The 14,605-nt window shown below is 36.7% G+C and overlaps 1 pseudogene; it reads left to right on the plus strand.

The window, feature by feature from the left end:
- The first annotated feature begins 265 nt into the window (after window positions 1-265).
- On the plus strand, window positions 266-13,922 carry LOC123251056 (annotated as a pseudogene).
- Window positions 13,923-14,605: the final 683 nt, after the last annotated feature.

Raw genomic sequence — 14,605 nt, forward strand, 5'->3', positions numbered from 1 at the left:
GGGGAATATATAGGAGAGTACACCCCAAGGTATATGGGGAAATGTTTATAGGATTATTTCTGCTTATATATTTGAAGTAAATATTTTCTTATAAAAACATATATATATATATATATATATATACTTTTAACTACACATATATATATATATATATATATGTGTGTGTGTGTGTGTGTGTGTGTGTGTGTGTGTGTGTGTGTATTTGTGGTTAAAAGTCTGAGGTCCCTAATATTTTAGGCTAAACACAACTGGAGAAACTCGAACAATGCCTGTAGAGAAGAGCTCTGGAACCCTGAGGGACAAATGTAGCAGCCTTAGCCCTGAGAAAGTGTGGGCAAGGCAGCATGTTGCATAAACATATATACATATGTTTGTATCAATATCTAGAAGATAACCTTTAGAACTTAAAAAGAAAAATTAAGGTTATAAGCTGTACATATCGAAATGTTTTGTTTAAATAGTTCTATAGATCTGTTATATACATTTCTGCACATAGAATTTCTATTCTTATTATGGTAGCTGCTGGCTTGGAAGACTTTTCTCAGAATAGAAGGATCTATAGTTAAATTAAGGTAAAGAAAATAGATTTTAACTTCCTCAGTCTTCCCAAATGTTTGAAATTCTAATCACTATGCTAAGGATCTAGGCTTGATAGGCAGCTTGTTCAATTAGCAAATAAAGAAATATGGTTTGATAGAGGTAAGCTCTTTCACATGTCCCAGGAGCTATAGTCTTCCATTCCTCTGATTAAGTAGTCAGTGAAAAAAGCTTACAGTACTATAATTGCCTTTTTTAATACATATTCACCTGTTATCCAAAGCTATGATGAATCACAGAAAAGATTATTAGCAGAGGCTATTTTTATGCCATTTTACTTTAAGCTAACTTTTTTAACTTTAAGTAACTTTTAACTTTACTAAATTTACTGAAGTAAATTTAACTTTAAGTAACAATGTCTTGTTACTTAACACAGATGAATGAGTATATAGGATAAGACTTTAAAAAGAGATGAAACCCCAATGCATATTTGATGACAACTGTATTGCTGGGAGCTAGTTTGAAAAACAATTGTTAAAAAAGCAAAAAGAAAAAATACAAAGGGAGGGAAATTATCTCTAACATTATTATAATCCCCAATAATTTCCTAGCTTTTGGTATCTGTCACTTTTTTTCAATTAATTTTCAGAAATGTTGGCAGAAAAAAGACAAATTTGGAAGGACATCTATATAATTCTTATAGTCCTGAACATACATTCAATTTTAATGGTCTGTTTTCATTTTTTCTGCAGTATGCTTCCATGTAAATTTCAGTATTCTGCTTAATTTTTAGTAAAAAGAGCATTTGATATAAAAGCATGTACACTTGAATTAAAAAAATATCTTACAAATGTCATGGGCTTCTATCAGGAAAAAGAGTAGCATTGAATTGTCTTAAGAGTAGTAAATAAATATGATAAGATTAAGGGGTTTAGGGAGAAAAAATAAGAGTCTGAAATGTCTTGATTCTCTAAATTGATGGTTCCTTCTGATATACCTATATATCTATCTAGATCTATCTATCTGCATCTATATATATCTTTAATTAAAATACAGGAACAAGTTAAAACAAATAAACAAAAAGACATTACTAGTGAGGTGGGGATGTGGCACAGTAAAAAACTCTGGACCTAGAGTCAGGAAGGTTTGAGTTCAAATTCAGCTTCAGACATTTACTAGATATAAGATTCTGGGCAAGTCTTTTGTTTGCATCAGTTTCCTAAATTATAATGAAAGGACAATAATAGTTGATTGTTGTAAAGGTAGCATAAGAGAATAATTGTAAAGTACTTGGTACATAGTAGATGCTATATAAATTCTAGTTATCATTATCATCATTGCTTATTACTATTATATCTTTATTATTATTCTTTATAAAATATAGATCTGATTGCAGTTATGATTTGCAAAAAAAATAGTGAGGAGGAAGAAAATAATAGAGTTAAAATGATAGATTAAAAATAAACAACTCCCAAATCTTAGGGTTCCTTTGCATCTGTAGTGATCTATAAAACCATTATCTCATGGGATTTTTGAAGCAATGCAACTGACTCAGGATACAATTTAATTGTTTAATAAGTTTTAGAATGTTATATACAGGGCTAAAAACTGAAGGAAGTGTTATATAATTGCTTTATCTGTTGTATGTCTTTGCTATTGTGTCTGAGAATGTAACAATGCTTTAGCCTGGCCAACCCATTAACTGCAATGATTCCTTCTAATTAATACTGGTTGCTATAACCAAATTAATTATATAATAATACTCAGTGCTTCTCTGGAAGAGAGNTCTTGCTGCTCTCAGGAACAGGTCCCGGAGCTGCTGATGACTCGATGGGTGCCCCAAACTTGCTCTATTTCTTTTTAGCTGGGTTCAGAGCTATAGGAGAGTGTGGAGGGGGTGGGGGTGGGGCGGTTGCTCAGCTTGCGCTTGAGTGAGAGCCCTTTTTAGCTTGGAAATGTCTCGATTCCACGTACCTTCCACGCTGTGTCCTGTTGTGGGGTTCCTCCGTTCGTCTGGACTTGTTTTTATGTCCCCTTGAGGAGTTTTGTGTGTTTTGGTCAGGAGAGGTTTAGAGCTGCTTCTTACTCTGCCGCCATCTTAACCCGGAAGCCCCTACCTGTACTTTTGAAACTCCCGATACGGGAGTATCTTATCCCTTCACCTAAACTAGAAGAAAACAAATGCAGTTGCCTCAAAGAGAAAATCCCAAGATCTATCCCCTTATATCATTGTTTCTCACCAGATTTCCTGAGTAAAGGTATCAACAAAATTTCCCTGGAACATATTATGCAAAGAAATGATGCAAAGAAAGCTTAAGCTGACATGTTCTTTAAGAAAATGGCTCTAATTTTGGCTACGTGGCCAACTAAAAATTATTCATTTTGACCATGTAGTCAGTAGACCAAAAACCAGGTATGGAATTCTAGAAATTCTCCACAATCTTTCTCAGAAGCAGATTTTTCATTCTCTACATGTGGAGAAGTTGCATCATCCAAACAAGTTGATCTATTAAACACATGTACCAGAACTCCATTCCAAGTGGCATTGTATTTTATAGGTTTCTATGGCAATAGCCAAAAGGGCCAGGATTTTGTCTCAGCGAAAATTCATATCTCCTCCAGCACTTATACAGAAGGTGAACACAGTAGGTAAAATACAATAGCTTACTGAATAAGCAGTATCTGCCTCCTGTATTCCTGAGCCTCTTTATTCTTTTACACACTGTCTTGTCCTTTGATTAGAATTGTTTTACAAAACATTTCATTTTCCTTTATCTAGGTGTTAAATGTTTTCTATTCTGATTAGTTTATATTTCATTTCTGCTAGGACTGGTCTGGAGGATATTCATTCCAAATCTAGGAGATATTTGCTTGCTAGTTAATGATTAGTCTATTTGTATTAAAAAATAGTATTTATGAGGTCATTCTACTTATACAAATAACTATGTTTTTATCAATAGACTTTTGTCTCTTGGGTTGTCTTAAGACAGTTTTTCATTCTAAAGAATTTGAAAACACTATACATTTTACTATATACATATATATTTTACTATCTCTTTAGCTCTTTGGAATTGGGGTTGATTCATATTAATTACAATTACATTTAGAATCAAGTTGTTTTAAAATATTTTTGTCATTTAATTTTCCAATCAATTATTTACATAGGATAAATCACAAATAAAATCGTTATTCTTAACAAAAAATTAAGTACAGAAACTGTGAAATTGGAATAATTAAGAGTATTTCTAATCATTAATTTGGCTAAGCTTCCTTTTTATCCAGGGAATAATGAAATAACCTGGGAAACAGAAGTGATTGAATAGGGCACAGAAGTAACCCTAGCTCAGGCCTGACATACTGATGACATCTTGTCCTCTCTGCTACTAGCAAGCCTCAGACAGCTGTAACCTCCTGATAACAAGCAGTCCTGAGGACCCTCCTGAGCCTCTGCTTCCCACCTAGAGATCTCCAATGGCTCTTCTTACTCTCTGTTCCTGCAGTTTTATCTGAATGATCCAATTCCCACATGCTCCAATGTGAATGCATTACGCCCAAACCACATATAAGGGCTTTCTGAGGTGAGAAAACTAGTCAAATAATAGGCTTCCCGCTCAGTATATATTTTGCTTTACTCAATATAAGGGTTTGTACTTGATTCCTGTCATTTTTCCTTGTGCCTCAGTTTACAAAACAGATGGTATAATGATTTTAATAAGATGAGAAGTGTTGTAGATGAGAAAAAAACATGCTTCAAAAATGTCACTGGAAGGGGTCAAAAGGTGTGGATCTCTTGAATCCCTTATTTTTATCTAACATTTCACATTTATACCACCTACTTTATTTATTATTCACATCATCTTACATTTATATAATACTATACTTTTAAACACTTTTCTCACAGTAGACCCATGAGATGAGTAGTGTGAATAAAATTCCAATTTTTTGGATGTGGAAACAGGTTCAGAGAGCCTTATATGCACACCTGGGTATGTGTTATGATCATATCCTATTTAATGACCTGGCCCACCTTACACACAACTAGTAAAATGACAGCTAGCAACAATGCACAGTGGAAAAATCTTTGTGTGTATTGTAGGGGATGCTGTTTTAAGGTAATATTAATTTTTTCTTTAAGTTTTTTAATGTTTTGTTTCTTTTTAATTTCTGTTTTCATTTTCAGTTGTTAATATATAGTTCTGCAAACTATTTTATAGCAGTATTCAGACATTTGGAGGGCTTATTCCACCTCTTCTTACAATTAATTGAATTAATTTTGCTTAAGGGAGTAATCAGCCTTTGGAACCAGAGTAACTTTGCTACTTATGACATATGTGATCTTGATCATATCTTTTTTTCCCTGACATTGTTCCTTTACCTGCAGCATAAGATAATTAATTTAAGTGACTTCAAGGACTTAAATTGACCTAAAATCCAAGATAAACAATATAGTCATTATAACATTTTTCACTTTGCTTTGAAATTTTTAATTTGCTTTGTCTGACATTTACATCATTCATTATAATTTCATAAAAATCTATTTGTTCCCATCCATAAAAGTGTAAACAAAAGTACCTTATATTCAATAAATAAAGTAAGAACAGAGATAAAAGTTCTGCTTTCATTGGTATAATAGAATTTCTGGGTAAGTAAACTTTGTCTATTAATTCATCTCAGGAGTATTTCTGTAGTTCATAACCTGTTGTATTAGAGTTATCTAGATCACTCAGAAGTTAGGTGACTACTTACAAAATCATATTGACAAATATTAGAGATCAGACTTGAAATAAAATCTTTATGATTTCAAGGCAAGCTTTTCATACAGTATACTTGGTCTCTCAATAAAAAGGGGTATAGAAATAAGCATTTATATGACATCTATTATGTGCCAGGTTAAGTGCTTTTTACAAATAGTATCTCATTTGATCCTCACAACAACCTTGTGAGGTAGATGCTATAATTATCCTTATTTTATAGGTGAGGAAACTGAGACAAAAAGAGCTTAAGTGACTTTCCATAGAATCACAAAACTGGTGTCAGAGGCTGAATTTGTCATCTAACTCCAGGCCTAAGTTCTATCTATTGTATAATCTATCTGCTTCAAAACATAAAAACTGTAATAAATTAGTAAAATAATAGATAATGCTTTTAATTCAAGATATATAGTAAGAAGGTGCATGAATTGGAAGGAATAAGTATTTATTAAGTACTTACTATATACCAGGCATGATGCTTATGTTATGGTAATAAAAAAATATTACAAATTCAAAATTAGTCCCTGCCCTCAAGGACTTTATATTATAATGAAGGAAACTCACAAAATGGAGGTGTAAAGCAGGGAGGGAGAGGAAATAAAGATATCTTGTGTTTTGGCATGATTTCAAAGTTCAGAAAATTTGGAACTAAGCTAGGAGACTAAGAAATCAGGCTTGCCTCTGCCCCTTCACAAAATTAGGTCACCACATTGCATAAGGATATTTCATGGTGAGAAGGCTACAAAGATGGTAGGATAACCTGCAGTAAGGAGGTCCTAACGAAAGTGCTAGGGTGAGACAGCAGTAGCGGAATGATTTTGAAGTCCAAAAATTAAGTAAAAAAATGTCTAGAATGGCAAACAATTGTAAAACTTCAGCTCAAAATTCTATGAGCCTATAGATTATATCATTTCTACATTTTATCATTATAAAAAGTAGGATTTTTTAAATTTTGCAATATTCAAATGTAAAAATGGCATCAATTTGGATATTTTCTCCACAACACTTTCATACCTATCCATCCCTTGTTCATAGTTCCCTGCAGCAGTCCACCCAAATGAATTAACTCCCTTTCTCACTTTTTTGACCTCATGAGGATACCAGTGGAACACTGGATTTTTAGTTCTCATTGCTCAAAACTGCCTCCTCCATGACAGGACCCCTCCACTAGCTTAGTTACCATCATTTTGGGGATTGTTCTACATGTTTCCATTTTAATATCAAAATATTAAAATAATTACTGAACACAATAGCAGTGCCAACCTGAAGAAAAAAACAGAACTAATAAAGTAACTATATTAAGGTCCTTTAATTGAGGCAGAAAGATTAATTTGGGAAGATGCAAAGAACCATAGTTCTGAGACTTCTACTAAGCTCTATAAGTGAACTTATATAGCTTTTGGAGAGGGGGAGGGCTTATGCCCCTGGTGGTGAACCTATGGCACATGTGCAAAAAAAGGCATGCAGAGAATTCTCTGTGGACACATCTATTATTGTCTGCCAGATTAGTTGCTAGAAGGGCAGAGACACTTCGGGTGGAGCTACTCTCCTCTGAGGCTCCCTGCCCACCTCTGCCCAGCAGCCCAATGGAAGCACTTATTCCCTCCTCTGAGCAGAGAACTTGGGCCACTCCTTCCATTTCTCCCATCCCTGTCTGGGGTAAGGGAGGGGCAACTTGGTCTCTTGTTGGGGCAAGACATGGCACCCAGTCTGGGGGGAGGGGCATGGCACACAGTGTCTAAAAGGTTTGCCATCACTGTTATGCCCTATCACTCACCTGGGACCTTCACTAGACACTAATCAATTTCACTTAGATTGAGTTGAATGATCAGGGCAGAAAACTAAAGAGTTATGAAAAGAATTATAGGAAATGAAGACATTTGTTAGAGATGACCTTGTCAGGGTATTTAAGGTATGAAGAGGAGGAAAGTTATGGGAAAATAGCCAGCAAGGATGGATGAAGTGAGGAGTTTTAAGTGTAGGGGGAGTCACAGGCATGTTTTAGGTGGTAAAGAGGAAGTCAATAGAAAAGGAAAGATTGCAGATGAATGAGATGGTGAGGATGATGGGGCACTCCATTGGAGAAGATGGTATTGAATGTACATAAAGGGGTTTGTCCTGGCAAAAAGGAGGGGCAATTCATTATATGAGACAGGAATGAAGGAAGACATAGTAGCTGAAGGTATCTAAGTGACATGAATATAAGGAGAGAAGAGGGAGCTTCTGGCAAATGCCCTCAATTTTCCAGTAAAATATGAAGCAAGATTATTAGTTGAAAGTGTGGTGGGGAAAGAGATTCTTGGGGAATTTGAGGAGGGATGAAAAGATTTGGAAAAGCTAGTGTGTGATTGCCTTGCAGGAATGAGAGCCAAATTGAGATTATAAAATATTAACTTGTAGTGGACCCAACATAGTTTCATAACTATGAAACTATAATCATGGAACAAACTATACATTTTTGTACAACAACATATATATATATATATATATATATATATATATATATATAACAATGATAATGGATGGTGAGAGTGATACAGTATTAAAGCTTTGCAAAAGCTCAATTGGTGATAGAATAAGGAACTCAAGTGAAGAAGACAATATAAAGTTGAATTGGTTCATCAAGGGCTCATAACAAGGAAGAGAAGAGAGAGTATAGGTTCTGTAGGGGTGATGGCCTTGGAAAGAACTGAATGGTTTAGGAATTAAAGGTCATATTGTGGATAAAGAATAGGTCTTTGGATTGTGTGGCAGAGGGAGAAGTGGAACAATAGTAGATTGTGATCACATGAGGTAAATTCATAAATATTGAAGTTGCATACTTATGGGTAATGGCAAGATTGGAGATTTGACCATCTTTACGTGGAACTGAGATGATATGGAACTACAAGTCATGTGAAATGAGTAAGTTGAGCAACTGTGAATTTAGGGTGTTTAGGGAGTATTGGTATGCATACTGAAGTTCCCTAGAATAAGGACACAAGTTGTAGAGAAGAAAACTATCAGATGGGCACTGAAATAGTATGAGGAAAGAAAGGGAGAATTCTGTTTGCAGAAAATAGCCATGAGGATTTTTATTGCATAGTAGGTACATATTTAAGAATTTGGAAGTGGCAGTAGGGAACAAAGAATATTCCAACTCTCGCACCTCAACCAGTACTTTGGGTAAAATTAGTTTAAATACAGCCATGATGTCCAAAGAGGTTGTGCCATCAAGAGGGAACCAGATCTTAGTGAAATCAAGAAGATGGAAAGAGTGAAAAAAGAAATGATTTAAGATAAAAGAAGTTTTACCACTTATGGAGCAGGCATTACAGAGAGCAGAGTAAAAGGGGGTGGGTAACTTTAGAGTGGAGCATTAAGGAGGGATTATCAGGTTGAGGGGGAATAGTAATAAGGGACTGAGAAGTGGGGAATGGATAATGGGGTTTTAATATAATATCCAGGGCTTCTGAATCCCTGGGATAGTGAGAATATGAACAGATGAGTTCAAATAGGTTTTCATTGTCCATTGGAGCTCAGTCTCAAAGTAAAGTCCTCTCATTTATTCATTTATATTTATACATTTAAGTCAAGACAACAATAACTTGGATTTGACAGAATAGTATTACTCCTTTAACCTTAAGTCAATAATCCAGCCTGAAAATATCATGCCATGTCATTTTCCCCTTTTCCTGGAAAGGAGAAATCAAGTACTCAATGTAATGGTGTTTCTCCTCTTGGTGTCAAGAGGCTAGGCAAAAGACATGACAAAGTAAAATGGCACCCTTTATCTTTACTCAAAGGCACTGCTACCATTGAATTTAATTTCTCTTCTTTTAGTAAAGGATCTTGTATGTGACACAATGACATTTTCTCCCCTTATTTTAAAGGTAGGACACTATTACGTGATAGAATTTTTTTTTCTCCTCTTCCCAAGAAAAGCTAGAGATGACACCAAAGATAACTGTTCAATGGAATGGCATTTTCTCCCTTTATCTCAGTGACCGGAGACTGGTGTACCATAAAATGCTCAGGAAAAGCAATATAAAAATAACCAAAAAAAATACATAATCAAAAAAGAAAAATTGTCAGATAGTGAGAGAAAGGGATACCTAATCACAGCCTATGAACTTCATTGTTTCCTCACTATATCAAGAGAAAAGAAACCTCTGATTTAGTGCATTCTATGTATATTCATCATCCTTAAATATAAAATTCTTGGTATATAGCTTGCTTGTATATTTTTGCATATTGTCTAGCCAACTAGATAGCTCTTTGAAGAGGGAGACATTTTTGTCTCTTTTTTGCATCCTCATCACTTAGCACAGTACTTGGCATATAACAAATACTGAATGAATGTTTGCTGACTGACTAAAGTATGCTACAGGAAGCTCTGATTGTGAGAGAGCCCATTTTAATAACCAATCTGATTGGTATGGGGAGGTATCTCAAAATTATTTTAATTTGCATCTCTCCAATTAATAGTAATTTAGAGCATCTTTTTGCATGATTATATAGAGCTTTAATTACTTTGTTTGAGAATTGCCGGTTCATATCCTTGGACCATTTCTCAGTTGGGAAGTGACTTTTGTTCTTATACATTTGTCATTTCTCTATGTATTTGAAAAATGAGATCTTTATTAGAGCATCATAGAAAATTGCACTATTTTGATTATTATATATTACTTTGCATCCTATTTACCTCAGTTTGGTTTCTGACTTCCACCTCCCCCAATTTGACCTCTTTTTTTTATCAGTCCCATTCCCCTTCTCTTATCATTTCTCCCTCCTAGTTTCCTATATGATAAGATAGTTTTGATTGTGTATATTCTTCCCTCACTGAACCAGTTCTGATCAGAATAAGGTTCACATTCTCCTCCCCACCTTCCCCACCTCCCCCTTCACTGTGAATGGTCTTTCATGACTCTTTTATATACAAGAATTAACCCCATTCCCTTCCCCCAATGTATTCCTCTTTCTCATGCTATAATATAATTTTTATATCATTCTATCATATTCAACTCATACCCTCACCTTATGTCGATGTATACTCCTAACTGCCCTAATAATGACAAATTACTTTGGAATTACAAGAATCATCTGCCCATGTAGAGATTGAAAGAGAATAACTGCCTACACAGGATGATAATCACAAATAGGGCACACCCACACACCCACAAGTGACAGGAGTGACACAGGTTAACCGGGGACCTGCACAAGGGATGTGGGAATTAGGTGAAACACACTAGTTGGTAAGGTGACAGTTGGTAGTTTCTGGATGTCACCATCAAACCAGGGAAAAACAAAGATGAAGGTTATTGTCTTTGGTGGGTCCTATCCTGGGTGTTAAGGAAGGCAACAGGAAGTAGATAAAAACAATTTAATGTTGTAACTTGAGGGAAGCTGATGTGGGAGAGAGTCAAGCTACACTTAACAGCTATGGTATAAACTCAGGGCTGGAGGTCTGGGAATCTCTACACTAACACTATAGCAGGCAGCCAGGACACAAGGGAAAAGGATTTCTCATGAAGATGTCCTTGGGCTATTGATCAGATGTATCAGCTTGTCCCAGAAACACATGTAAACAGCCAAGTAAATCCACTATGAAGTCAGGGAGAAAGAGGTATCTTGTATGTCCACCATTCAGTTAATCTTAGCCTAAACTTCTTGAACTTGCTAGATAATATGATGATTTTGCAGATGCTTCCCAAAGCACAGAGATAATCCAAAATCTGCAGGCTCTTTGGTCAGTGGCTATATCTCCAACTCCTCCAAACCAACTACCATTAGAAAGAGTCCTCTGTGTGAATGTCCCTCTGCTACATTCCAGGTTTGGAATGTTCAAACTCCTTCAAGCCTGCCTGGCTAAATCTCCTTCCTATTCTTAAATTCTATTTTCCCCTAACAAGATATACACATTTTAATCTTCCAGAATGTCTTTTGATTTCTCTTTACTATTTATCTTTTTATGTGTCTTTTGTGTCTTGTTTTTGAGAGCCAAGTTTTCCATTCAGCTCTGGTCTTTTCATCAGTAATGTTGAAAAATCCTCTATTTTATTGAAAAATTGATACATTTTTTGCCCTGCAGCTGCTCCTGATCCTGTGACTTCACTCTAGGACTGTGACATGGTTCTGCTTTATGATCAATGTGACAAGAGTCTTGCACCCAGTCAGGAAAATGACCCTTGTAATCTTCTGAGAAGTTTTCCCTTACCAACTGTGGCTGAGATTTCCAGAAACTTTGTCTGTTGCTTTAGTTGTGCTCAAGGCTATTATCTCTCTGGGACCTGAGTGCCATGTTGTGCTCTACCTCCACATTAGTGCATTAGATACTTTGTGTTGGTCTTCTAAATTGTTTTGAGCTGAAAATTTCCTTCACCTTTCCTTTTTAAGGGTCATGATGCTCTAGAATCCATTTTAAGTTATTATATACTTTTTTGGTGTGCAAATTAGTAGAAATCTGATAGGTCCCTGTACCTTCTCCACCATCTTTGCTCTGTCCCCAGTAAGCAGTTTCTCCATATTCCCAGTCACTTTCAATGAGAATAGAGATGCCCCAATTGTTCTGACATCTAATATTACCAGATTCAGAATGCCACTCCTGAATATAGTCATTGGCCCCTGAAAAGATCACTTGCACCTCAAAATGGAACTCATTCATGGGCCCGGTAAGGACAGCAGGTCTCTAGATTTATCCATAGTCTACTCTGCTAGCCCAGTGAACAGAAGAAGATGATGATGGGTATCTCCTGCAGTTGGCATTGCAAAATGTAAACAGACCAATGGTATCAACAAGACCACTATACCTGCAAGACCTGACTGTATAGTATATCTCCCACAGAGAACCTCACAGGATGTCATTCCATTCCTATCATCAAGCTGGAGGGGGACTCCCCTTGACATGTGCTTTTCTTCTTGGCTGTGGTGGTGACATTTGTGCTCTACAAGGACATGCCTATCATCAAGACTTCATCCAAGAAGCTGAGCTATGTATTGCTGACTGGCATCTTTCTCTGTTTCATGACTACCTTCCTCAAAATTGATTATTCAGACCTGGGCACCTGCTCATTGCACCAGGTCTTCCTGAGCCTAGGAATGAGCATTGTGAAAAAATTATTTACTCCATTATCTATCCTGAATTAACACTAACTGAAATACAAGCTTGAACTAGGTGGAGAAGCTCCCACAAACTACTTAGTGAATTCACACCCTACTTAGTGCTAGGTGAGAAGCCAGCAAGACACTTGGAGAGCTCCACATTTTTTCTAACTCAAATAGTCAGAAACTTATGAATTCTTTTAAGAGTTCACACCATCAGAAATTGTTCAATCAGGAAACTGTGAACCCTTTTGATGAGAAATTGACCTTCAGAAGATGTGAAGTTGATTCCAAAGACACTTCCCCCTGAACAGTGCTTGACAACTTGGAAACTGTGATTGGCCCCTGTGAAGAGGGGAGGAGACAAAAAGTCACCATAAAAGCAATCCCTGAACTCTGTCTGGGAAATGGTCTTGGAGAAAATTGTCTGGAGAGAGTCTTCTGGAGATAACCTTCTAAATGGGGAGAGTTTTTCACCTTCAACTTGACCCTGGAGGAGCTCTGGCTGAGGACTGCTTTCTATTAGGACTACCATGTGGATGAGTGAAAAAGGCTGACTTCTTTTCCCTGACTTATTCTGGAGGTACTAGCCTCCAGAGAAGCCCCTTGTCTTGGAGGAGGCCTCTTAGCTAAAATCCTTGTTTAATTTACCTCTGGGCCTCTAAAGCCCTGCCTGGTTTGGAGCAGGCTGGAGTAAATATCTACTCTCTCTGAATTTCTTACTTTCACTCTTTCTCCTTTTGTAAACAAACTATCATAAAAATCATTTGGGATTGAGTAATAATTCCTGGTGACCACATTCTTATAAATTTAGTCCAAACTTTTTTATTTTTAAGCCCTTACATTCTGGCCCTTACAGCACCAGCTATGGAGTACTGCTCATCAATATGAACCGCATCTACATTATCTTTGAGCAGGACAATTGGTCAGTGAGTGGTCCTCAATTCATCAGTCTTGACTTATAACTGGACTTTATCTTTAGCCTATTTCTTTACAGCTGCTGGGTTTCTGTATCTGGTTTGTGGTGGACCTCTCACATTCAGTGACTGACTTCCAGGACCAGAGGATGCTGGACTTTTGATTCATCTGGTGGTGGGAAGGGTCCTCAAGTGTGACAGCTTGGACCTGTTGTTCATCTGCCTAATGGGTTATAGTATGCTTCTCATAGTCACCTGCTATCAAGAACTATGATATTCCTGAAATCTTCAATGAGGCTGAGCCCATCAGATTCACCATGTACACAATTTGCATTGTCTGACTTGCCTTTATCTCCATCTTCCTTGGGACCTTGAAGTTAGTTAATAAGCTGTACAACCATACAACTATACTGATGGTCTTGGTGAGGCTGAGAGCTTTGGTAACCCTGGGGATGTTTTACATGCCCAAAGTCTACACCATTTTCTTCCACCCTGAGTAGACTGTGCCCAAGTACAAACAAGCCTCAAGACCATTGTCCCTGCTGCCACCATGTCCAACAAGTTTATGCAGAAGGGGAGATTCAGACCCACTGGGGAGGCCAGGTCTGAGCTCTATGACAATCTGGAGCTCTTGTGACCAAACTGACCATGAAATTTAATTGAAGCTCCTTGTAGTTGCTGGGTTTGAGAGGGATGGTGCAGAAGAGAAGAGAATGGATTTTGTAGTCTGTCCAGATAGGGGTATAATCTCTCCCTCATAGGAGGTTATACTCAAGGTGTGTCAAATCCATCAGTTTATCTCTCTCTCTCTCTCTCTCTCTCTCTCTCTCTCTCTCTCTCTCTCTCTCTCTCTCTCTCCTTTCTTTTTTTACTCTCCCTTTCTTTTTCTCTTTTTCTTTATCTCTCTTTCTTTCTTCCCTCTTTTTCTCCTAAATTCTCTTCCTCTCCTCCCATCCTTCATCCTTTCTCTTTCTGCCTGCCTTTCTTCTCTCTATCTTTTTGTCTTTCTACCTACCTATTGATAGTACTAACCTCCTCTGGGCTTCAATTTCCTCCTTAAAACAAGGAGATTGGACTCAGTGTTCAGCTCACAATCTGTGAGTTTATAAGTTTGTATTTTTTTGCCTGTCTTTTGGTGCTTTTGCCTGTCTTATCTTCAATCTTTTATCCACTTTTCTCTCTGCCTTTCTTCTCTCTGTTCTGTTTTTGACTCTTTATTTTACTCTTTTCTCACTCCCTTTGCCTCTTGTTCTTTCTGACTTTTTGTCCACTCCTTATATTTCTCTCCAACTGTCTCTGAGTCTCTGCCTATCTTCCTTT

This window comes from Gracilinanus agilis, chromosome 1, assembly GCF_016433145.1.
Source record: "Gracilinanus agilis isolate LMUSP501 chromosome 1, AgileGrace, whole genome shotgun sequence".
Lineage (NCBI taxonomy): Eukaryota > Metazoa > Chordata > Mammalia > Didelphimorphia > Didelphidae > Gracilinanus > Gracilinanus agilis.